Here is a 23,493-nt window from a genome sequence, read left to right on the forward strand (position 1 = left end):
TTTTTTACACGTGGAACAGGTAATGCATGTAAATCGAAGGATGTGGTACTCTTCATTTCTGTCTGGTTCTTTTTTATAGTTTCTATGTCCTTCTTATGCTTACTATCTCTTTGTTGAAGTTCACACTTAGTTCATCTATTCTTCCGCTAAGTTCTTTCAGCATCCTTACAACCAATGTTTGAAGTCTGTATCTGGTACATTGCTTACCTCCATTTCAATTAGTTTTTTTTTTTTTTCTTGAGTTTTCTCCTATTCTTTCATTTGGGACATGTTTCTTTTTCTCCTCATTTTGGCTGCCTTTCTGGGTTCGTTTCTATGTATTAGGTAAATAAGCTATATCTCCCAGTCTTGGCAGAGTGGCCTTATGTCGTAGTAACTTGTGGGTAGAGCAGTGTAGTCTCCCTAAACACCTGAGTTGGGTGCTCCAGGGGTGTCCCTTGTAGGGTCTGTGTGTACCATTCTATTGTAGTTGAACCTTGATGGCTGTTGGCACATCAGTGGATAGGACTGACCCTCAGGCCGATTGGCTGTGAGGATTGGCCTTGACCACAGCATACAAGCTGCCGTGTGGAGGCTGACCCCACAGTGTGATTTGCTCCAACTTGCTCTGGTGCTTTCCAAGACCACCTTTAGGTGTTGTGCTTCTGGAGCTAATTGGGTGGGACCCTCTTGCAGTCTGAAGCTGGCCACTGGGTGTGTCATTTTTAGGGCATCTTTGCAGGGGTTCTGGTGCAGGCCAAGGTTGGTGCTGACTGTGACTAGCTCGAGGCTATCTATTAGGAGCTACAAAGCGATCTTCAATTGGTAGTTGCCTGTGCTGAACCTGGAGGCCTCATGCGAAAGGCTATGCTGTAAACTGACGCTGGCTACCACCGGTACAAGGCCTAGGGCTGCTTGTTGAAAGGCACAGGGTACCCTGAGGGCTGCTGCTGCCTTCCAGCTGCCCATAAGGCTGAACAGCTGAAAGAGCCCTGGGTGGTATGTGAGTTGGGAGGGGCGGGGTCTCGGGGCCTCACCAGAGTGGGGTGAGTGGCATTCACCAGGTTAATGCAGATTCAGATTTTGTACCAGTGCCGAGACAGAGGCCACTCAGCAAAAGGCACAATGCGCACTGAGGCCAGCTGTCCCTGCCCAGGGGCTGCAGACCTTTGAGAGTTTTTAAGACTACAGTGAGGGCCTAGGCCAGCCACCCACCACTGAAAGAGCTTCTGGCGGTGCTCGGGATGAAGCCAGCTGCTTGCCACTGAAAGAGCCTCTGGTGGTGAGTAACTTGGGTGGGGCAGGGTCTCAGTGAGTTGTCAGGATGGGGCTAGTGGTGTTCACCAAGCTAATGCAGATGCAGATTTGACTGTGCTGGGGCAGGGCTCAACACAGGGACTATGGCTGCTGCCCCTCACTCCTCATCCTGAAGCCACACAACTCAGTTTCTTCTTGTATGTCTCTGTTGTTCCCAGAGCTGCTATCCCTCCATAAGAGCTTTGGATGAGTGCCTATGAATGAGAAATCTGCACATGGGTTCTTTAAGAGGACATCTGGGTTTCCAGCATCTTTCCATCTCACCCGGACAGATAGAATTCCCGTTGATTTCCACAGCCAGATGTTGTGGGGGCTCCTCTTCCTGGCATCACTAGTGCTTTGGGCTGGGGAGCTTTGTGTGGGTCTGGGACCCCTGGCTCCTCAGGGAGGATCTCTACAGCTGAGATAGCCCTCTCAATTCCCAATTGCCACACATAGGTGTGGGACCAGGCTGTTTTGCATTTCCTTCCATTTTACCAGTCTTGACGTGGCTTCTTCTTTATATTCTTAGTTATAGCCCTTCTATTCAGCTAGTCGTTGGATGGTTCTCCAGGATGACTGTTTTATAATTCAGTTACAATTTTGATGTGGCCATGGGAGGAGGCAAATGCAGAGTGCCTACTCTGCCACCTTGACCAGACTCCTGTCTTCTTCAAAGTATCCAGGATATGAAAGACAAAAGACTGTCTGCGATTGAAAGTCTAAAAAGAAATGACAACCAAATGCAACACACGACTATGGATAGATCTTGGACGTACAAACGACACTGTTGAGACGACTGGCAAATTTGAATAGAGTCTATGGATAAGATAGTGACACTAAATTAATGTCGTTTTTTGATTTTGATGGTTATACTGTGGTTATTTATGACAGCATCCTTTTACTTAGGTAATAAACACTAAAATGTTAAGATGCAATGTGATATCTCCTGACATTATTCTCAAATGATCCCAAAATGTTAACAACTATGTAATTGAGAAGATGAGTATAAGGGAACCCTTTGTCTATTTTTGCAACTTAAAAAAAAAAAACTTTAAAAATAAAGTTGTTTTTTTTTTTGTTTGTTTGTTTTTTTGTTTTTTTTTTAAAGCAACCATTGGCTCCCAGTAACTCACAGACCAAGATTCAAATTTCTGGCTGTCCCGTAATGTGGTTCAACAAAGAAGTCTGAATGTATCTTTCTGGCCTAATCTCAGCTTTGCTGAGTATCCAGTAGAAGAATACTCGCTCTTCTGGCTGGCAAACTCTCTGCCTCTCAGGTTGTGTCTTAAATATCCCCCTCCTTTCTGAATATTTTTCTGAGAGCCCTCCCACTGGGCAGAGCTAGGCCTTTCTCTCTGCAGCACACTGCTGTCTCCTTGCTAATGACATTCTTTTCTTTCCTCAAGTTCACCTCCATTACACTGTGGTTATTTGTCTACTGGACTGTCTATCTCACGATATTCTGCACTCCACAAGGGCAGCAATGGCTCTGATCTATTCATCTTCATGTCTCTGGTACCTACACCAGGGCCTGGCACATCACAGATGCTCTGGGTGGCACTGTGACATAATGTGGAAGACCTTGGGCTCTGGAATTGAATTATCCATGAATGACCTGTGCTCTGCCATTTTCCAATGACATAACCTCGGACAAGTTGCTTAACAATTTATTCATATTAAAATGGAAATAATGGTAATACCTACTTCAAAGAATTGTTATGAAGTTTCACTGAGAACATTTAGGTAAAGGGCTCAAGCACTGTGCTGGGCACAGATTAAGCGCTCTGTAAACATTAGCTAATATGAATTGTTGTTACTGGGTACTCAGTAAATATTTGTTAACTGCATGGATAATTACTGTGAGGACAGAGATTAAATGAGTAGAGTGAGAATTCTTTCTGCACTGAGTCAGACATAGTCAGAGGTTATGGAGATTGAGGGAAAGAACATTTATGACATACCTACATTAACTTATTTAAACATTCAGTGCCAAGCTTTGTGACAGATCCAGAAGAAGTGAGAAATGTGCTCACCATCTTCAACATGCTTTCAGCAAAGATGGGAAGAACTGATAAACAAACACCCAGGAGGCATAGCAAACAATGTCAGGTAGTAGTGATAAGCTAAATGCTAAACTCTTTGGCTAAGCCATGAGTACTGCAGAATTTCAGAATTTATTTGGCAGTGTGGTGCTCATAACCGCTTGCATTTATATGACTGACTTAAGTTTACAAAGGCTGTACATCTATGTAATCCTCCTAACTCTGAAGTAAGCAAAGCAGGCATCATTATCTCCATTTCGCAGATAAAAAAAAACTGACGCTCAGAGAAACAAATGATTTCCCTAAAGCCAGGAAGGAAACTCAGGTTACCCCTTCTACCCCAGGTCATTAAGGATGAAGGTATGAATCATGAAGGGTCACAGAGAAGATAGACAAGTTTAGAAAAGTAGTTACACTTTGCTATAATGGATGGATTTGCTAGCCCTAACAAACAATCTCCTTATTTTAGAAAACTCCTTAAAGGAGTCTAGAAAAAAAAAGATCACAAGAGACATTAGACAATAGAAAGTAGAAATATGTTTGAAGGCCAAAAATGAACCAAAAGCATATATGATAAATAGTACCATGAGAATCAGGGCTCTCTATAAAAGAGTCGCTTGCATGACTTATGAAACAGGAGATAGAACTGTGCTTATCTTGGAGGTCAGTCTGCTTTGCATGAGTTTTGGCTCCCTAAAAATCATTATAGTCAAGGTTACTAAACACCTGAGAAGGCAAAGCACTTATTTCCACTGGAGAACAGTGTAATCAAAGTGACTATTTTAGCTATGCCACCTTCTAAATAATTTCTTAAAAAAATAAAAATTCGAGGTTACCAACATTGCAAATGACTCTTGTTAGGTCTTTGCTTTAAAAAAAAAAGAAAAAAAAGAAAGAAAATGAATGAATTTCTCTCGGGAAAAAAATGTATATGCATTTACTATCTCATTGAGTATGTCATTTGCTTAAACCTACTTCCTTCGCAGAGCATGTCAAATAGCAGAATGGCACTCAAACTACATACAGTTGTACAGGACAGTTTTAGCCTTCCCTCCCTCACCACCACCTGCTCCCCCACTTATCAATGACATTCCGCTGTCATAAAGAAATATCCAAGTGCCTGTTTACTTACAGGCAGTTTATTTTAATTAAAACTTCTAGATTCTGATTCCTATTCTCTAGTCATCCCATCTTCTAGGTGATAGTACATTAAAATGACACAGAATTCCAATTCACTGTTGTAATACAGATATGATCATCCCATTAGTAGGATAGATGATATGCAAAATCACTTTTGCCTTCAGGGGTTTGAGATTTTAGTTGGCTTGCCTAGAATTCTAGGTGGAAATTCCTTATTAAAAATAGTTGCAGAGTTGTTCTCCCTGTGGTCAAGATCATAGAAGGAATTACTTTGATTATAAACACATGTCATCTGTTATCTTATCCTCCCTCTAACACCATCTTTTGGTTTCTATTCTAGTTTTTCTCAATTGTATCTTAATTGGTTAGCATCCTCACACCAAAGGTCTTAAACCAAATGAACTCCTCTTTTCCAGAATTACCTTCCTGAAACAGAGTGAGCTTCTGCCAGGCTCAAACACTTGTTGGCTTTCCAACACACCATTACTCTGTGAATCTGTTCCCAACTTTTCCTGCCTGGAATGCTCTCCATATTTCTACCTCAGGGTTTGATTCAAGCCTTTATTCTTCTGGGAAGGTTTCCTTCACAACACAACCCACATCGACTGTTACCCTCTTTGTAGTCCTAATGGATTTACTGTCATTTGTATCTTGTTTATATTCTACAACACTGACCACATAGCTATTCTAAGCCAAAGCTAGAGTATCTCATTTGACACAATTGTAGCTGCTCGAATGTTTTTCTCTAGTTATCATCCCAAGTAGAATACAAGGCTTTTAAGATTTGGGATCAACTCCTAAAAGAGAATTGTTTGGCATCCATTAAATCAGGCCATTAAAACCTTCATCCATTTGTTAATTTCTCAGTGGAATGCCTGACAAAAACCCTACTAGCTTATGAATTTATCCCTGTTAAAGGTTGATAATGTCCTCCCAAAAAGATATGTTGAAGCCCCAATTCCCAGTACCTCAGAATATAACCTTATTTGGAAACAGGGGTTTTATAGAGGTAATTGAGTTAAAATGAGGTCATTAGGGTGGGTCCTAATTTAATATGACTGGTATCATTATAAAAAAGGGAAATTTGGATACAGAGACAGACAGGAAAATGACCATATTAAGACAGAGGATTAAGAGAGAGATGTCTACAAGGCAACAAACACCAAAGATTGCTGACAAACCCCCTGAAGCTAGGAAGAGGCTAGGATCCTTCCCCTGCCAGTTTCAGAGAGAGCGTGGCCCTGCCAACAGCCTGATTTCAGACTTCCAGCCTATAGAACTGTGAGAATAAATTTCTGCTGTTTCAAGATACCAAGTTTGTGGTACTTGTCACAGTAGCCCTAGCAAACTAATGCACTCCCTTGAGTTAGTTCTTTTGAACAATTTTTAATCCATTTATTTATGTTGTAAACAGAAATCTTTCTGGACATTTACATTCATGGGTTTTCTCTGCAAGTGAAATGTCTGGGAAGGTCAGTCTTTCATGTCAGGGTCCATGTTATGTCCTGCAAGACTGTGCCTCCTTTTTCCTTTCATGATAATTGTCTTGGCAGCCTTGTAGACTTATTTTTTCTTCCACCCATGTATTTACCTATTCATATAATTATGCATGCCTACAACCAGGCATTCATTTGTTGAAAACCTAGTGTGCATTAAGTATTATGATAAATGATGGGGATACAGAGATTTAAAAAAAGTCTTGATCTTAAAGGGCTCTTAGAGACAACTATAAGACCCTGCAATAAATGCTCTAGTGTTTGTTAAGAATTTTTTGTGGCTAGGATCTATGTGAAAGAACAGTAAACGAGACACATGGATTGCATTCCCATGGGGCTCACAGTTTAGTATATGAGACAGACAAGCACAAGGTGTTAGGGAAGCATAAAAATACAGACTGAGAATTAAGAGGGAAGAGGTAGACTCATGGAAGGCTTCCTGGAACTGGTGACGTCTGGGCAGAGCCTTGAAGAGTGAGTAAGAGGTGGTCAGGCAAATGAAGTAAAGTGAAGGTATTTCAGGAAGAATGAGGTGTAAGAATACATGTGGTATTTGGGGAACTTTAATATATCTATTTCCATGCTTGAGCCAGGAAATAATATTGAGTAGAAAGCCTAGCAAGTCCTTGGAAAATTCTGGTTCTCACTCTTCTCTTTTTTTAAAATTTAATTTATTGGGGTGACATTGGTTAATAAAATTATATAGGTGTTAAGTGTACAATTCTACAATACATCATCCGTATATGGCATTATGTGTTTACCACTCAAAACCATGTCTCTTTCCACCACCATATATTTGACCCTTTTTTTTTTTACCTCACCCTGACCCTTCTTTCCCTCTGGTAACCACCATACTGTTGTCTGTGTCTATGAGTTTTTGTTTGTCTTGTTTGTTCATTTGTTGCTTTCGGTTTTACATCCCGCTTATGAGTGAAATCATGTGCTTCTTGACTCTTTCTGTCTGACTTATTTCACTTAGCATGATAGTCTCAAGATTCGTCTGTGGTGTCAAAAATGGCAGTATTTCATCTTTTCTTATGGTTGAGTAGGATTCCTTTGTGTAATATGTACTATTTCTTCTTTGACCAGTCTTCTGTTGAAGGAGACTTCAGTTGTCTCTGTGTCTTGGCTACTTAAAAAATGCTGCAATGAACACAGCAATACATATATCTTTACAAATAAATGTTTTCAAATTTTTGGGTAGATACCCAGAAGAGGGGTTGCTGGGTGATATGGTAACTCTATTCTTATTTTTCAAAGAAACTTCCATACTGTTTTCCATTGTGGCTGTACCAATTTGCATTCCCATTAGAAGTATATGAGGGTTCCTTTTTCTCCATATCCTCTCCAACAATTATTATTACTTGTCTTATTGATAATAGCCATTCTAACAAATGTGAGGTGATACCTCATTGTGGTTTTGATTTGTATTTCCCTCATAGCTAGTGAAGTTGGACATCTTTTCATATGTGGCCATTTGCATGTCTTTTGGGAGAAGTGTCTGTTCAGGTCCTCCACCCATTTTTTAATTAGATTGTTTTTCTGTTGTTGGGCTGAATGAGTTCTTTATGTATTTTGGACATAAACCCCTTATTGGAGGTGTTATTTGCAAATATCTTCTTCCATTCAGTTGGTTGCCTTTTTGTTCTGTTGATTTCTTTTGCTGTACAGAGCTTTTTAGTTTGCTACAGTCCCATTTATTTTTGCTTTTACTTCCTTTGCCTTTGACTCAAAATGGATCGAAGACCTAAATATAAGACCTGACACAATAAAATACATAGAAGAAAACATAGATACCAAACTTATGGACCTTGGTCCTAAGAGGATTTTATAAATTTGACTTCTCAGTTTTCTTTAATGTAATTTTGACCTGAGGATCAGAGGCAATTGTGTGCAGCCAAAACCCTAATGACAAAGGTGACTTAAGCTCACTACAGTTCAAACTCATAGCCCCCTGGTCACTGCTGGATGGCACACTCCTCATTGGCTCAGCATGTTCCCTTTCTGTCCATCCTAATGGGTGCCAGGCTTTGGCGAGAATTCTAACAGGCCCATGGCAAAGGTGACACAATGCTTCAAGCAGGTCCTCCACCATATTTAATTGGACTGAAAATTCAATTTAGACCTGGCTTGGCAGAGGAAAACAAAAGATAGAGCTGTTTCTTCTGGAGAGATCACCTTCTCTGTTTCCAGAGTTTGATATGTGAAGTCAAGAGAGGAAGCAGCTAGCTCTTGGTGCAGGGTGTGATCAATTGCATCACTGCCGGGACACACACACACAGAGCTGCAGGCAGAGTCGGCACTTAACACACCAGAAATGTTTCTATTCACACAGATGTTCTATCCCCAGGATGGCGAGAGCAGCAGCCCATACACTCTCTAGTCTTGAAGGGTATTTACTTGAGAAGAGTAAGGCCCTTCACAAATATTTTCATATTTGACCATGCATACATGACCTAAAATTATTTTTCAAGTTAGGTTCAAAGATGTCGTCAAGTAGATGTATTTTTTACTCTTTGATGTTTTATCTCAGGATGAATTAAAGGATTATTACCAGGCAAAAGTCTGAATAAATTTAAACCCTCATATTAGCATTCATATTGGCTTACTAAATCCCTCATTTGTTTTTGATTATCCATGATGCTCATTGATTGCTAGCACTTTTAACCCAGGAACACTATTTTTAAACGCACTTGGATCTGAATAGCACTGATGAATTGCTCTAAATCCCTCAGCTATGTTCATTAAGCCAGAGACACATAAGCATGACATCAAAGAATCAGACTGACCCAGAACGTTGGACTCCAACACACCAGGAATGGAATCTACTCCCACCTTGTTTTTTAACCTTGGGCATGTTACCCACTTTGAATATCAACTTCTTTATCTGTCAAATGGGACAAAAGCTATATTAATAGTTTCCAATAGTTACTGGATCCCCGTTATGTACTTGGTACTATTGTAAGAACTTCACATGTCCTGACTCATGTAATCTTCATGTAACCTAAGATTAAGGTACCATTATTATGCCATTTTACATATAGGTTAACTGGATTGAGTGACCAAGGTCACACAGTGAGTCATAGAAGATCCAAGATTCGATCCTAAGTGGTCTGCCTCCAGAGTTCTTAACTGCGTCCTTACCTGCTAGTCTCTTACTCGCACAGCTGCTGGGAGCAAAATATCATCATTACTGATGTCATTATTGTTATAATATTATTTCTCATACACAAGAAAGGCCAAAAGAAAGAATAGGTCTTTGGAATTTCTTTTATTTTTTTTCTATTTGTGGTTTCTTGGAATCACTGCTATTTATTATACCCAAATTAGAGAAATTAATTTTGCTATTCGATGTGCTTGCTTTATCCCACGCTTAAAATAATTAGTTTAGCTTCAGGCAGCCCAACGTTCCCCAGGCCACGGAGAACTTTCCAGCTGCTCTCTGATCTTCAGAGCATATTACCCACTTTCCAGTTAGGGAAACAGAAACAGAGGGGCAGCCCAGTAACTAGATTCTAAATAAGAACACTGGAATTCATATGACTCCCCCCCCCTCCCCACACACAAAAACTGTGGAAAGGGTTTCTACCGCATGCTACAGGGGGTCAGCTGGATTCCTAATTCTTGACTACCATTCATTCACACTAAATTACTAGAAAAATCCTCACGCTCTATGAATGCAGCTGTTTTCTTTCCCTTTCATGTCCCACTTGACCTCTTACTCTGTGCTCTTCACTCACAAAGAGTATGGAATGCTTTTCTTATTGATCGAGATGCATCGCTTTGGAAAAGATAACAGATTTCTACCCGAGGTAACTGTTATCTTCCTAGCTATACGGAATACTCACTTCTACAGTATTAGTGAGGTATAGAGAAAGAATAAAAACTTCTTTCACTAGTTTGATAAAAAAATTCTTATCTGAGTTAAGGGTATATTATGTCTACCTTTGACCATCTGGGTCCTCTATTCTGTCATCCAATTCCAACTCTTAGTGCATCTTTAGCACTAGAAAACTCTTATATAGAGTGTATTTTTCAATAATTACGCACTCATGTAAGTGCCTGACATATATTAACTCACTAATCGTGCAGAACCCCTATGAGGTAGGTATTATTTCTTTCTTATCTTACAGCTAAGGAACCAAGGGCAGAGAGGAGTTAAGTAATTTGCCCAAGGACACACAGTCAATAAGTGGCGGAGCCAGGATTTGAACTTAGGAAGTCTGGCTCTAGGTCCCATATTCTGATTCACTGTACATGTTTCTGGAGTTCCCCTGTTTATGATAAATACTGAGCTTGAACTTGGGCAACATTACTTTTCAGGCTTTTAGTTCGAGCTCTGCAAGCCATGGTTACTTGGGCAAGTCACTTACTGCCTTTGGACTTTCTTTTATCACAGATAATATAAGGGAATTAGACAAAGTTACATCCTGAGATTCTAAAACCCCAGTCACTGAGGGTGACTCATGTGTCAAAGTTTTAGATTTTAGACAAGTCTGTCAAACGCCTTGCCACTCTCTGCCTTTTTAGAGTGTAAAGATTGAAGCCCTATGATCTTCTGTTACTGAAATTACTAACAGTGCTGATAGAGCTGACTGCGAAGTGATGAGAATTCAGTGTCCAAGTTCCTCATAAGACCATGATCCCTTACTCACCAGAAGTGAAAGAATCTGGCTTCTAGTAACTGGATGGTGAAATAGTTGGCCACAACGAATATGGATTCCCAATGCTACTCAAGGACTGTGGATCCATGGTGAAGTCTCTTGATCCATTAGCATTATCTGCCAATGGACACAGGCATGGGGATTTGGAGAGAAAACCTACCCCATGCTTCATATTTTTAATTGGCTTTTCAGGTAGAGAGAGTTCTCTGTGACCAATGGGTACATTTCATGCTTAGAAAACCCATTTACTTCAGATATAAGTTTGTCCATAGAGAAAGTTTTTTGTTTTTTTTGTTTTTGTTTTTTGGCTGGGAAGGGGGTGTTCCCAAATGGGATAAATAGCAAACAAACAATTATGGAACTGGCACCAATGTTGGGGTAGGTTTATATTTAGAGTTTACCTATGCTCAGAGAGACAATGGGAAGGGAATTTTACATATTTGAGGATGAAAAGATACAGCAAAATATCATAAGTATCTAAGATTTTAACACACTATCATACTATAAGTCGAGAAAAAGGAATATGGGTCCACTCTCTAGACCCAGACAGATACATAGCTGCAGCAGGACAATGTGGATGAGAAGCTGCCTACCTCTTGCCAACTTTGTTCTGAAGAACTACCCTCCTGGAGGAGTTAAGTATACAAGGGTGAGCTGGAAAACAGCACTTCTCTCTTCTGGATCAAAGGAGGGTCAATCCAGCAGGCATGTGGTTTCACTTCACTCCACAATGGGTCAGTTATATCGTCAACCTCCATTAAATGAAAGATAAAGTGTACAACAGTGCCCATTTTCACATAGGTGTTTCTAGGTATGCCTGGGATGTGCCTTTGGAAGGCTTGTGGAAGTGCCTAGCAGATAACATAGAGTAAAGAGGAAACTGCCATCTTACTGTCTTTCTCCCATTGCTAACGGCCTACCATTAGTGTCCCCCTGCCAAAAAAAAAAAAAAAAAAAAAAAAAAAAAAAGCCACAAAATCAAGCTTGACAGTGGAGTGTCCCTTGTGACGAAGATCTGGCTCCACTATCCACCTCTCCCCACATCATAATTCTGGCATCGTTCTCCTCACAAAAAGAGCATTGATAAATCATGTCTGTCTAGCTGGGGTGGATTTTACATCAATAAATACCTTGCTTATAACAGTTTCCTTCTGTAATTTTTCCATAGCTTGATGAAGCTTAAAAGTGTACAAGGTCTGGGCACTGCAATCCTTTGATTTTGCTGGCTTGCTAGGCTGGGGCTGCAAGTGGAGTGGGCAGTAGACCACTCACGGATATATATTTTTTAATTCAAGGAAGTTTCCCCAGTAAATTCATCAGTGAAGCATAAGCTTCATTTTCTATCATTAAGAACTTAAATTCAATTTCTCAAAGAGCATCCTGGACGTATCCAGCAATATCTACAGAGTCCTTCCCTGTGCACTTTCGACTCTAAGAAAGAAGAAACCCATGTTTGCCATGTGGAGTTCTACCAGGTCCAGAGTATAAATTTCCTTTTTGTTTACTCCTTAAACTTCAAAACAAGTGGAGTGTCAGTTCCCAAGCTGAGATTGCTCTGTAGTGTTGCTGTCTCTGTGTGTTAAGCAAATCTTCCAACAACATCTGCACAATAAGCAAGTATTTGGAAGACTGATTAGATAGCAGACCCTGAAAACCAATCTTCTGAAGTATCTCATGTGGCAAGAGATGAAGCAGTGGCTTAGAAGAAGAAATGAAGAGAGTAATATTTCAATATCTTATATTTACAAAACACCAAGTTTCACAGAACTCAGAGAACTTTACAAAATGGTCTAATCCAAGAGCTCTTGATCCTGAGTATACAGCTGAGGGAAATGGAAGGATATTGAGACTGTATAAGCCAAGTGGTCCTTCTGTTTCCCATAGTTCTCCACCACTGCTTGAAGATGCGGCACAAATACACTGCCTTATATTCTAGGTCCCTTTCTTGAATCTCTGAGCCATCAGAGCTGTCTGAGTCTAGCATGGTATCTTGGAGAGGACATGGAAGTTACCAATAAGCGATCAGATTTCAAGTCCCAAGGTTATGTATAGCGATGGAGATCCAATAAAGCTGATAGTAAATTAATCTAACCCATTTAAAATAGTTGCCATAATTGTTATTATATTATGTGATTATGGAACACAATGTATCATCTCCACAGTAATTAATTGAGAGCAACTAGAGACACTCTATTAATACAGGAGAATTAAACATTTTCAGGCTCATTTGGAAGACTGAAAGGGGACAAAAGGCAGGACATAAAGCTGCCCCGAGGGCCTCTGAAATACCTGGACTGGATCTTGGAGAGGGGATATCTAAGTAGTACATCAATAACTTGTTTGATTGGAATTTTAGGAAAAAAATACTTTGACATCTAATAGAATAAGACATCTATTAGAACATTTCAGTGGTCATCTTCCGTCATCTGGATTAGGTGACTCATCTTAGTGTTCCTAAAAGATAGTCATTCGTATTTTTACTATGGCCATTTTGACTCTGCATTGTGATGATCTGTTTGTGTACCAGAATTGTTTGTTTCTTCAGAGTCTATGACACAGCAAGAATTTTATAAATGTTGGCTTACTTGAGCTGGATTTTCCATTAACCAGTAAAAAATGTCCCCCAACTCTACATCCTGCCAGGGCTAGAGCTTAGGTGACAATCAGGGACCAGGTATTCTTGGCATAGACTGGGCAGCCCCTTTCCTCTGTAACAGAGCTTGTCTCTCCTTCCCTCAGGAAAAAAAGGTGAGAGGCCCAGTTCCCTAAGTGCACACAAATCAACCACATTCTCCAACTAATGCACAACTCCTTGCGGAAATTAAAAACACAAAAAAACACAGATAATATCTGTTACTATTTACTGACTACTTAATATGTACTATGTACTATACTAAGCACTTAACATATATATCCTCATAACAGTTAGCTAAGAATTAAAGATGAAGAAACTGAAGCTCTGAAAAGTTAAACCATCTGTCCAAGGCCGACAAGCAAGTAAGTTGTATGAACTGGCTTTTATCCCAGGTTTGTATGACTCTCAAGCCCATGTTCTTAACTGGAATGGGGGACTGGGGATCAGTCACTTACACCTTAGTGTGAATTAGCTAAGGAAATTTTATTTTTCTAGTTCTTAGTTGAGTTAAACTGAATGACTGGGGGGTAGGTGGGAGAAAAAGGGTTGAAGGAATTGGAGGCCTGCACAGGTGTAGTGAAGGGTTATCTGGAAATTTGGGTAGTCAGAGGGCTAGGTGATAAGGATTAAGTTTCTAGGGGAGGGAGAGGGGAGGTACTAGGGAAGAGTTAGAGAAGAGAGTGGCTTAGTAAAGAGGCAGGGACCCAGGGTTGCACTGGGAAATTGGGGAAAGAGAAGTGTGTGTGTGTGTGTGTGTGTGTATGTGTGATGTTGGTAATTTACAACATGAACAGGCCATTGGCTAAGCACAGACTAAGCCAGTAGTTATTAGTAGTGGCAGAGCAAAGATGCAAAGCTCCAAGACAGTCACCAATGTTTTTCTGATTCATAAGCCCAGGCTGCATCTCTCAGATGGCTGAGTATTTCTTTATAAAAATGTTTTCTTAGGAACTAAGTGCTCTGCCTAATGACCTGGATTTTAAGACATTTACTTTAGGTCTGCTCCATTTCTCTTTTAGCATGGTTCGTGTCCTATATGTTTGGCTTTGCCTTTAGAATTATGTGCTCTAATGATTTTTCCTTTGTCCCTTAAGCACTAGCTTTTACCAAGCGTATCTAGTTCTACCCTTGGCAACTGAGAATATGAGATGAAGATTAACTGCTGGAGATAAGAAGAGCTTGTTAACTTGTTTGTGATCTTTACTAGTTTATAAGCTACTATGGGGCTAGGAGACTGGTTCTTTTCTCTGTGGAATTTCCCATGCCTAGAGTTTAGTAGAGCCTACAACAGGATAGGGGATGAGGGGATGGAAGGTGGAAAGATGGAAGGGTGAATGAATAGAGGATATATAAACATTAACAGAGGAAAAGACCGAACCATGAGCTCTTTGGTAACCACTTTAGAATTAAACACACCTTATTCCAAATCTGAACCTACAACAGTCTAGTTATATGATGCCCTTAAAGACTCAGTTTCCTCAGCTATAAAGTTAGAATAGAAATAGTAAATCCTCACAAAACTGTGGAGAAGATTAAACAAAACAATGTACATACAGTGGTGAGCACAGTGCCCGGCATGTTGTAAGTGCCCAATAAACGGAGTCTATTAGGGAAATCCTACCTTGCTCAAAGATGGCCTGTGAGGGTCAGCAAGGACGTGTGGACAGGATGCCCTGTTCCTCATCTGCACCCTGGGTTGCATTTTGCTTTTTTTCTTTCCTTTATTCTTTTTTTCATTTTCTTCCTCTTCTTTTTCCTCCGTGTTCCCACACGTACTTGAGGAGACAACTGGCTAGGAATAACATTATTTCTATAAGCTTCCTGATTTCTTCCTGACTTATCATATAGGCTTTTCTGACCATCAGGCACAGCTGCTCGCTTCCAGGACTCACACCTCACTTGCCTATGGGCCTTACTTCCCTCCATCATGTCGCACAGGATATTAACTTTCTAGGAATATTTGGACTCAATCTCCCCGGCTTCAACTTCTTCATCTCATTACTATTCTTAAAAAACAAACCTTATTGCATTAGGTGTTAAAGTCCAATGGAATGTCCCCAAAACTGCTACCTTTTGCAGGCCTGGTGGAGCCCATGAGAACCAGCTGCTCTGCTTGCTGTTCTAGAACTGTCTAAGAGATTTGGCAAGTGCTGTATGGAAAGCTGGCTTGAAGCTAGGGTCTATCAATACCCATCCCTTTGCTCTGCTCCCACACCAGCTGGTTAAGAAAATTTAGGAATAAATTACGATGATTATAAAATAAATATAAAAATCTTACATTATATGGCTACTATATGAGGTAGAAACTGGCTGAGTGTTTTACAGATATGATAAGCCTTATAATCTCTTTCTGTGGTTTGGACAATTATCTTTGTTCTATTGTTAAGGACAACTGAGTCCTAGAGAGGCTACAGCAGTCAGCCTAAGGTCATATGGCAAATGAGGGAGCCAATATCTGTTTGGCCTCAAAGCCCATGATTTCTCCCTTATTCTAGGCAGTCTCTCTATTCCTGGTGGGGAATATTTAGCTTTGGCATTGTCAAGTCCACTCTTAGCACTTGTCCTGAAGTTGCCCCATTCCCAGTGTTGCCAAGATTCCTATTAGGAACAATATTGTGTCTGATTAAAAAAAATCATGCTAATATGATAATTAGCTACCTCTTCCAGAGGCATGCATACCATCGAAGCACACCAACCACGGCATTGGTATTTAAAACAACTGTTAATAGTGGAGTAGGTGTCAAGGTCTATGCAGCCTGGGGGGAGGGCCCTCTCTGGCTGTTTGACTCACATAAATACCCACCTCTGGCCTGTCAGAAAGGCAGTTATGTCTACCCATGCAGGAGGCACAGTCGATAGCAGTAAGTTACAGAGAATGAGCCAGCTGCAGCTGATCTAGCATACAGCTCATGACCCATGTTCCTGTCTGTCTAGGCCTCAAGGACAGTCACTCCGCAAGTGAAATTAGAAGCCCCATGATAAAGTAATGAGTATCTGGTAGGTCAGAGAGATATGTTAATCTAATAGCAATCATTCTAGACTTTATTATGCCACTAACAGAAACACCAAAATTTCCTGCTGCTCCAGTAAAGATAATTAGAAAAAATGATGAAGGATAAAAAGCAATGGCAAAGATGAAAATGAAGGAAGAGCGCTGGGGAAGGCAGCAGTTGGCTGGGCTCTGCTTTGTGATGGATCTGTCACCATGGCAGATAACCTAGGAACTGCCTGGCCTTGGGCTGGCACCATGACAGGAATAATATTTTCAGAAGGATGAACTGTTTCTGAACTGTATCTCCCCGGTTACTGGGCACAAATTAGAGCATTTCCTTTTTCACGCCCTCATTTTTATGTTGTTTAAACATCTCTTTTTCTCCATCTCTTTGTCAAGTCTTTTTTTCTACTTTGTTTTCCAAATTTAAGGAACACAGTAATAGCAAATTTTAAACACTAAGGTCATAGAAAAGCTCTTCATCTTAAATTGCTCATAGGCCTCCTTTCAAAATTTCCAAAGAAGTCACTGGGTACACATAGGCAGCAATAATTTTCAATTCAAAGCTTTGGCCAAATCATTGCTTGCTTTTAACTCATTACTTCAAGACTTCAGAAATACTGGATTATAGGGAAAGGCGAAAACATAAAAGGAAGTAGAAAAGATTTACTTTGGGAGTCTCCACTCCACTTCTGTTGTTTGATTTGTAATTTAGACGATTTTTGAAATGTAAGTCACCAATGTTCCCCCATCATCTCCATAGCAGAAAGCCATCTGGTGGTGATATTTCTATCCTCATGGTGCTTATGAGCAATGGGACTGATGACTGGTACAGACATGTCAGCTCTTGGAACAGTGAAGAACGCAGGAGGTTGCTTAGTTTAATAATTATCTTCAGAAGGGCAGCACTTTAAAGTATCCAAGATAAAAAGAAAAATGTAATGGCTTTTCCAAGACCATTCCCAAAACACTGCTTCAGGGAACAAAGTGGGTTTGTTCATCACTGAATCCCCAGCACAGTGCCTGGCATGAAGAAGGCATTCAATAAATATTTGTTCCATGGAGGTCGAATGAAGAGAAATTCTAGTTATCCTAAAGGGCACTATAAAATTCTAAATCGAGGGATGCAGAATATTTTGTATCCTTTTACACATGGACAGATACCACTAAGGTATTATAAATAAGCTCATCAATTCAGTTTTTCACCATCCTTGCTGTCTGATGCTCTCGCCTAAATTTTCTTATAAAATTTTGGTTCTCAGAGATGACTAGAAGACTTGTTCTCTGTAGATTTCTCATGGCTCCTTAACTTATAGTTAAGCCAGTTCCTGTTTTGTGACTAATAGAGGTGCTTTGTCTTCTGGACTTAAATTAGACTCAAAATATTTTTCTAACAGAATGTACGTTTTCTTTCCTTCTTGAAAAGCTTCAACTCTGTGGATAATTATCATTATAAGGAATTACAGAATGTTAGAGCTGGAAAGGCCTCAGGGATCATCCAGCTGCACCTCCCATTACTTCCTTTACGATATCCTACTTGGGGCTCTATCTTCCTTCCAGGTGGACAGACCGAGTCCACATCACGCTGGGTTGATTGTGGGAATGTACAAAATGCTAACATACCTAGGACAACAGGCCATTACCTATTTCAATGGAAGTATAATGGTGTATATCACACAGAACACACCATTTGTGACTTTACATGAGAAAAAGTATGAAGGCCTATAATATCATAAAAGTTAGCCACCATTATCACTTTAGCTCTGTTGCAAGAGCAGCCAGAAACATCATTCTTCGAGTAAATCTGACTTTTTCACTCCCTTGTTTAATTCCCTTCAATGGTTCTCCACTGACTGTAGGACATAAAGTCAAAACAACTTAACTTAGCACTTCGGGCTATCCTGGATTTGGCCTCTGCCCATCTTCTAACTCTAGCTTCCATTTCCTGTCCTTTCCTTCATGTTCATGCTTTTTCTTTCCTGCAATATCTCCCTTCTCTCTTCTTCGCCTGGGTATTGCCTCTTTATGCTTCACACTCAGCACCGGCCCTGCCTTCTCCAGGAAGACTCCCCTCAGCCTCACGCTCCCACAGGGCCCTGTGCTTGCCTAATTCACAGCAGTTATTGTTTTGAAATCTTCTTCCTCCATTAACTGATAACTCCTTTAGAACAGGGTTTTGTCTTCTAGTCACCTCTGAAGACCAAATACAAGCAGACTGTGTACATAAAGATGCCAAGCGCATTTTTATTTTTTGCTGAATTGAGATGTACAATCATTTCTGTCATATTTTTTTTGTGCATAAGGTTTTAACTTTAGTCAATGGTCTGTGTAAGGACTTTATCAGAGTCCAGGCAGAATCATGTGGTCTAAGGGGCTGTCCAATTACACAGATGTCGAAAAACCAGGAAAGCTTCCCTCTCATGACTTAATTGAATGGATTTTCCTAGAGCTGATGTTTCCATCTTTTCAGATCAAGTCATTTGTGCTTTCAGGAGGCATGATGGGAAGGTAGATCCGGTCCTCTGATTTTTACCCCAGATTCATCCAACAATAAATCTATGCATGCAAAGCGATTTCTAGTATCGTCAAAGTTCATTTTACAGAGATTTGAGGTTGATACAACAAGTGATGTGTAACGAAGGAAAGGACTCTCTTTAGGAGAAATGAAGATTTAAGCCCTGAGGCAAGCATACACGTGACATTTACTCCTGTTGATGTCAAAATGCTGCTGGGGACAATTCTGATCACGGGGCCAACACATTCCTGGGAGAGAAATAACAAAGGCTTCCATTGGGCCAATAGTTAAGAAACAGGGCTTGCCAGGCTCCTCTGTTGTAACTTGTCTATCAGTGGAAGACAAGAGAGAGGCAATATAATTACACATATAGACATACCAGGGAGAATGACAATAGTAGTAGCATTAGTTCTCCAAAGGCGCCTGAGTCTGGCCTCCAAATCTGGACTCAATTTCTGTGGATGCCAGTGAGCTTTGGTGTGCTTTTGCTTTAAGCATTTAAAAGTTAGTGTGGACAGAGCCAAAAGGCAGCATATGGAAACTTTGGGAACACAGCAGAAGATAAACTAATATTTAGAGAGCATGTTGAAACAGTAACCCTTCAAATAAGTTGTCAAAGGGGAAGGTGGCAGCAAAGCTTTGAAAGCTCCAACCAGTAAATTAAAACATGGTTGTGTAAAAAGGCAACACCTTCTGCTCTAGTCATTTTAGGCTAATATAAAAGAAAATTAGAAATTGGAAATCATTTGCTGCTAGTATGCATGGATTTTGTTAGCGTACAATAAAATAGGCATTCTGAAGTTTGCTTTTAAAGAGGAGACTTTGTGACCTTTAAGACTTTTTTCTTAACTCTCTCATCTCACATAGGGCTTCTCAAAGTTCTTTTATACTTCTTGCTGGTTCTAGGAACCACCCTAGGTCTGAGAAAAGAGATTGGGGTTTGGGTGGGTGGGGGGAAGGAACCAAGTACTGTTCCTGGAATTATGGGCTTTTTCTCCCTTCAGTGTTTATCTATTCTGCACCACTCAGCTGTTCTCTGTTGCACAGAAATAAAAGTTTAGTTTAAAAAGTATGTTAGAACAAAGCTGTAGAAATTGCCTGGAATTTCCTTCATTTTCAGCCATCTGGCTTTCATTGCTTACTTCTTTCCCCTCCTCCACATACGTTTACCAAATCTTTTCAACACACACTGGCCAAGCTATCAAATGCTTATAATTAATAACAGTCATACTCTTTTTTTTTTTTTTTTTTAAGGTAGTGCTTTCTGGCTTTCCTTGGGCTGCTCATGTCATTGCTAGTATAAACCATGAAGATGGTCGGTAAAGCTTCATTATTAAGACTTAGTTGAATAAGAAAGATAATCTAATCAAATGTCAGTTCAGTCCTGTATACAAAAAAAAAAAAAAAAGAAAAAAAAAATTCAAAATAAAGTATTTCTCACCAAGAAATAAAAGGGAAGAAAATTAGTTTTTCTGAGTGTCTACCATGATCCTATTTCAGAGGTGATGAATCTGAGGATCCAAAAAGATGATCTCTGGGAGATCATAGCTAACCGTGACAGGAAGAATTTAAATATAAGTGTAAATCTATCTGCTGGTTTTTATTTTAGTGGTCTCAAGGATGGGAATGCTCTTCAGTGTATATTATTAAGTGAAAAATCACGTTACTGACCAATATGTAAATATGATCCCATTTACAAAGGAAAGAAAAGCATATTTGTATATGTTCATATATGTATAAATTCATAGGAAAAGGACTGCAAAGGTACATACCAAACCATAAACAGTAGTTCTCTCTGGGGAGAGAAGAGAGTGGAACTGTAGAGCATGGTGGTGAAAAGGGGAGCGTATGCCTTTCTTTTGATTACTATTGCAATGCTTGATTTGTAAAGATTATATTCATGTATTACTTCTATAATTACTATAATAGTCAGAAAGCTTTCTTATTGAGAACAGGAGGCTGACCTCTTTCCTAATGACAGATCTTAGCTCTTTTTGGTTATTTCTCTCAGGAGCTGGTCTAACTCACCAGAGAAGGTGAGCAGGGTGGTGAGGCTTCCAGATGCAAATTACACAGACAGTGGTAAAGGTATCTACAGTGATTTTTCTTCCTTGTAATGATAAGTTCTTTGTTATAAACCTTGATGCAAAATTCTCACTGTCAGCTCACAAGCAAAAATAATCCTAATTTCTTCTGGCAAATTTTAGGCAAGGTTGCTAAGGGATTAACACCTGTCTATGGTTTACTACCTTCCATCTCTCCCAACAAGTCGTCTCCTTCCTGGATAATGCTAACATGTCACTCAACAATCATGTCCACTCTCCCCTCTGTTAAGCTTAGCCTTCTATTCTTATTTTGAGGATACTTTGCCATATGTGGCTGCTAACAAAGTGTTACTTATCCTAAGGCAATTTATATTTTAAATTGGCATTTAAAGCCTTAAATTTAAGGAAGAGATTCTAATAATGGCATTTTTAGCACCATCTGGTAGGTGGGACAGAAAAGATAGGGATTGAGAGCAGAGACAACACTGGCGTCTTCTCAGCTATCATTAATAATAGAGTCTAAACATTACTACTGAGAAATTTAGCCCATTCCTTTAAACTCATTTATTTGATAAACATTTAATAAGCCCCTGCTACATGTCAGACATTATGCTAGGCATCAGTTGTAGAGAGAAGGATTAAGACATACGGTTGGTTGATGGCAAGGACTTTAAAATATAGTTCTCTTCCACTGATAACTACTATTTTTTAAAGTGCACTAAAAAAAATGCAGGCGGTCGTGCACATGCACATACATAAATATTAGAACAGAGAATACCTCTTGCTTGAGAATACAACCTTCCTGCTGTGACTAGCTAGGTGTGAAAATGTATCTGTCTAGACCTGGTAAAAACTGGAATGTGCTTCTGACACCAGCTCCGCCATCCACACAGAGTAGTAAGTCAAGAGAAGGTAAGTATAATACTAGAAAGACTGCCCAGATAGGACATGCCCTCTAGGGCCTTTCATATTCTTTGCGTGATCTGGTAACTCTGACCATACACAAGTGGCAAAGTGGCTTCCTAACTGGCATTCAGTAGGACTGACAACCGCCTGGGAAAGCTACTGAACCAGCGGCCTCTCAGAGCCATAATCCCAGTGATGAAACCTTGAAACATCATTTCTGCATGTCTCACTGAAAAATTTTATGGTTTTTTTTGAACACATAGACATTAGCATAGATCAAGAGCCCAAAAGACAGTGTATGGAAACTTGGGGCCCAGCAGGGGACACCTTAAAATGTTCAGGGAACACTGATCCATGCGCAATAAGAATTTCTGTGAATTAAAGATTTAAATTACTCTCAACTGAACAGATGGTACTTTGGAAAACAGCGCCACACTATTATGTCCCTATCAAACACATTTTCTCCTCCACATACACTTTACACCCCCCTTGATGTCATAGTGAAATATGCAACAGGAGTTTACCTCCATGCATTTCTCACTTTAAAGATAAAAATCTGCTTTGGCACTTTGATAGAATGAAGAGAGCGAGTCCTATTAGGCCATTGTACTCGGGTCACCTTTATTGCATTAATTAGCATCAATGTACAAATGCTCAGCTGTGTGTGGCTGGCTCAAGAAATCCCTGGCTGGGTCCAGTAACAAAGGTCTTGCCTGACAGTCTGACAACTAGTTGGTGGGAAATCACAGCACTGAGTTTATCTGGAGCAAATGCCATAAAGTCAAGTGTAATAAGAGTCCTTGTCCAGGAGTGAATAAATAAGGTTGTAGAGTAAATTAAGTTCATCTATTTTAACCATAGTCAGTACTTTGAGGATGGGAAGTAACATCTTGTGTCCTATTCCTTCTGCTGCCCCTGGAAGGGAGAGGTGTAGAGGCCCTAAATCCCAGAAGATTTTCAGCTAGTCCTAGGTTCTGACTCCTTGGCATTGCCTCAGTTTGTCACAGCATTGACTGTCATTACAATACTGGAATGTGGTTAGAAAGACACTTATGCTTGTTTTTAAAGTGATGGTTAATAAGCAGACAGAAGTGACATCAATCATCAGCAGAAAGCAGCAGCAGTAGCAGCCTAATGCTCCTATCTACTAAATAATGAAGAGTCAGGGGCTAACTGAGCAAAGATGTAGTGACCTCAGATCATCTCATACAGCCAGTTCATTCTGCAGAATGAGAAACAGAAAGGGCAGAAACCTTGCCCAATGCCACACAGCTAGTGGGCGACAGAGCTAGGATAGGAACCCAGGTCTCTAGACCTCTTAGTCAAGGCCCTTGCAGGCTGTCCATGCTGAAGCCACTCTGCGTCTTCCTAAATGGGGACAATGCAATCAAATAGAAGGGCTCTGTACCCCTTACTCATACAGTTAGGTCTTAGGTTCACCCAATTGGAGAACAGTGAGGTTAGGATGGAGATGTGAGATCAGTTAATATAGAAACAGAAAAGAAGTTTCTCAGGATTCCACTCACTGGATCTAGCTTTTGAGTCCAGCCCTTGACTCTGTTTTACTGGCTGCTGTTCTCATGGGTGGAGTGCCCCTCTGAGCAGTGGCTGACTGACTTTCTGGAGAATATGGCACTGGTGGCCTTCTTCACTTTTGCATTTGAAAGGAGAAGCCAGACCTACCATTCAGATCAATATATAGGATAACTCTGGTGACCAGCAGAAGTGTCACAGTGAAATTGTGCCCTGATCTGATCTGAGGAGTTCTGTAATCTGTACC

The 23,493-nt window shown here is 40.2% G+C and overlaps 1 protein-coding gene across 3 annotated transcripts in view; it reads right to left on the reverse strand.

Annotated features, from left to right (window-relative positions):
- ADAMTSL1 (ADAMTS like 1) overlaps positions 1-23,493 on the reverse strand; it is a 387,565-nt gene that overhangs the window by 166,663 nt on the left and 197,409 nt on the right. The window lies entirely within an intron of this gene.

The sequence above is a fragment of the Pteropus medius genome, unplaced genomic scaffold (genome assembly GCF_902729225.1).
Source record: "Pteropus medius unplaced genomic scaffold, Ma_sr-lr_union100, whole genome shotgun sequence".
Taxonomy (NCBI): domain Eukaryota; kingdom Metazoa; phylum Chordata; class Mammalia; order Chiroptera; family Pteropodidae; genus Pteropus; species Pteropus medius.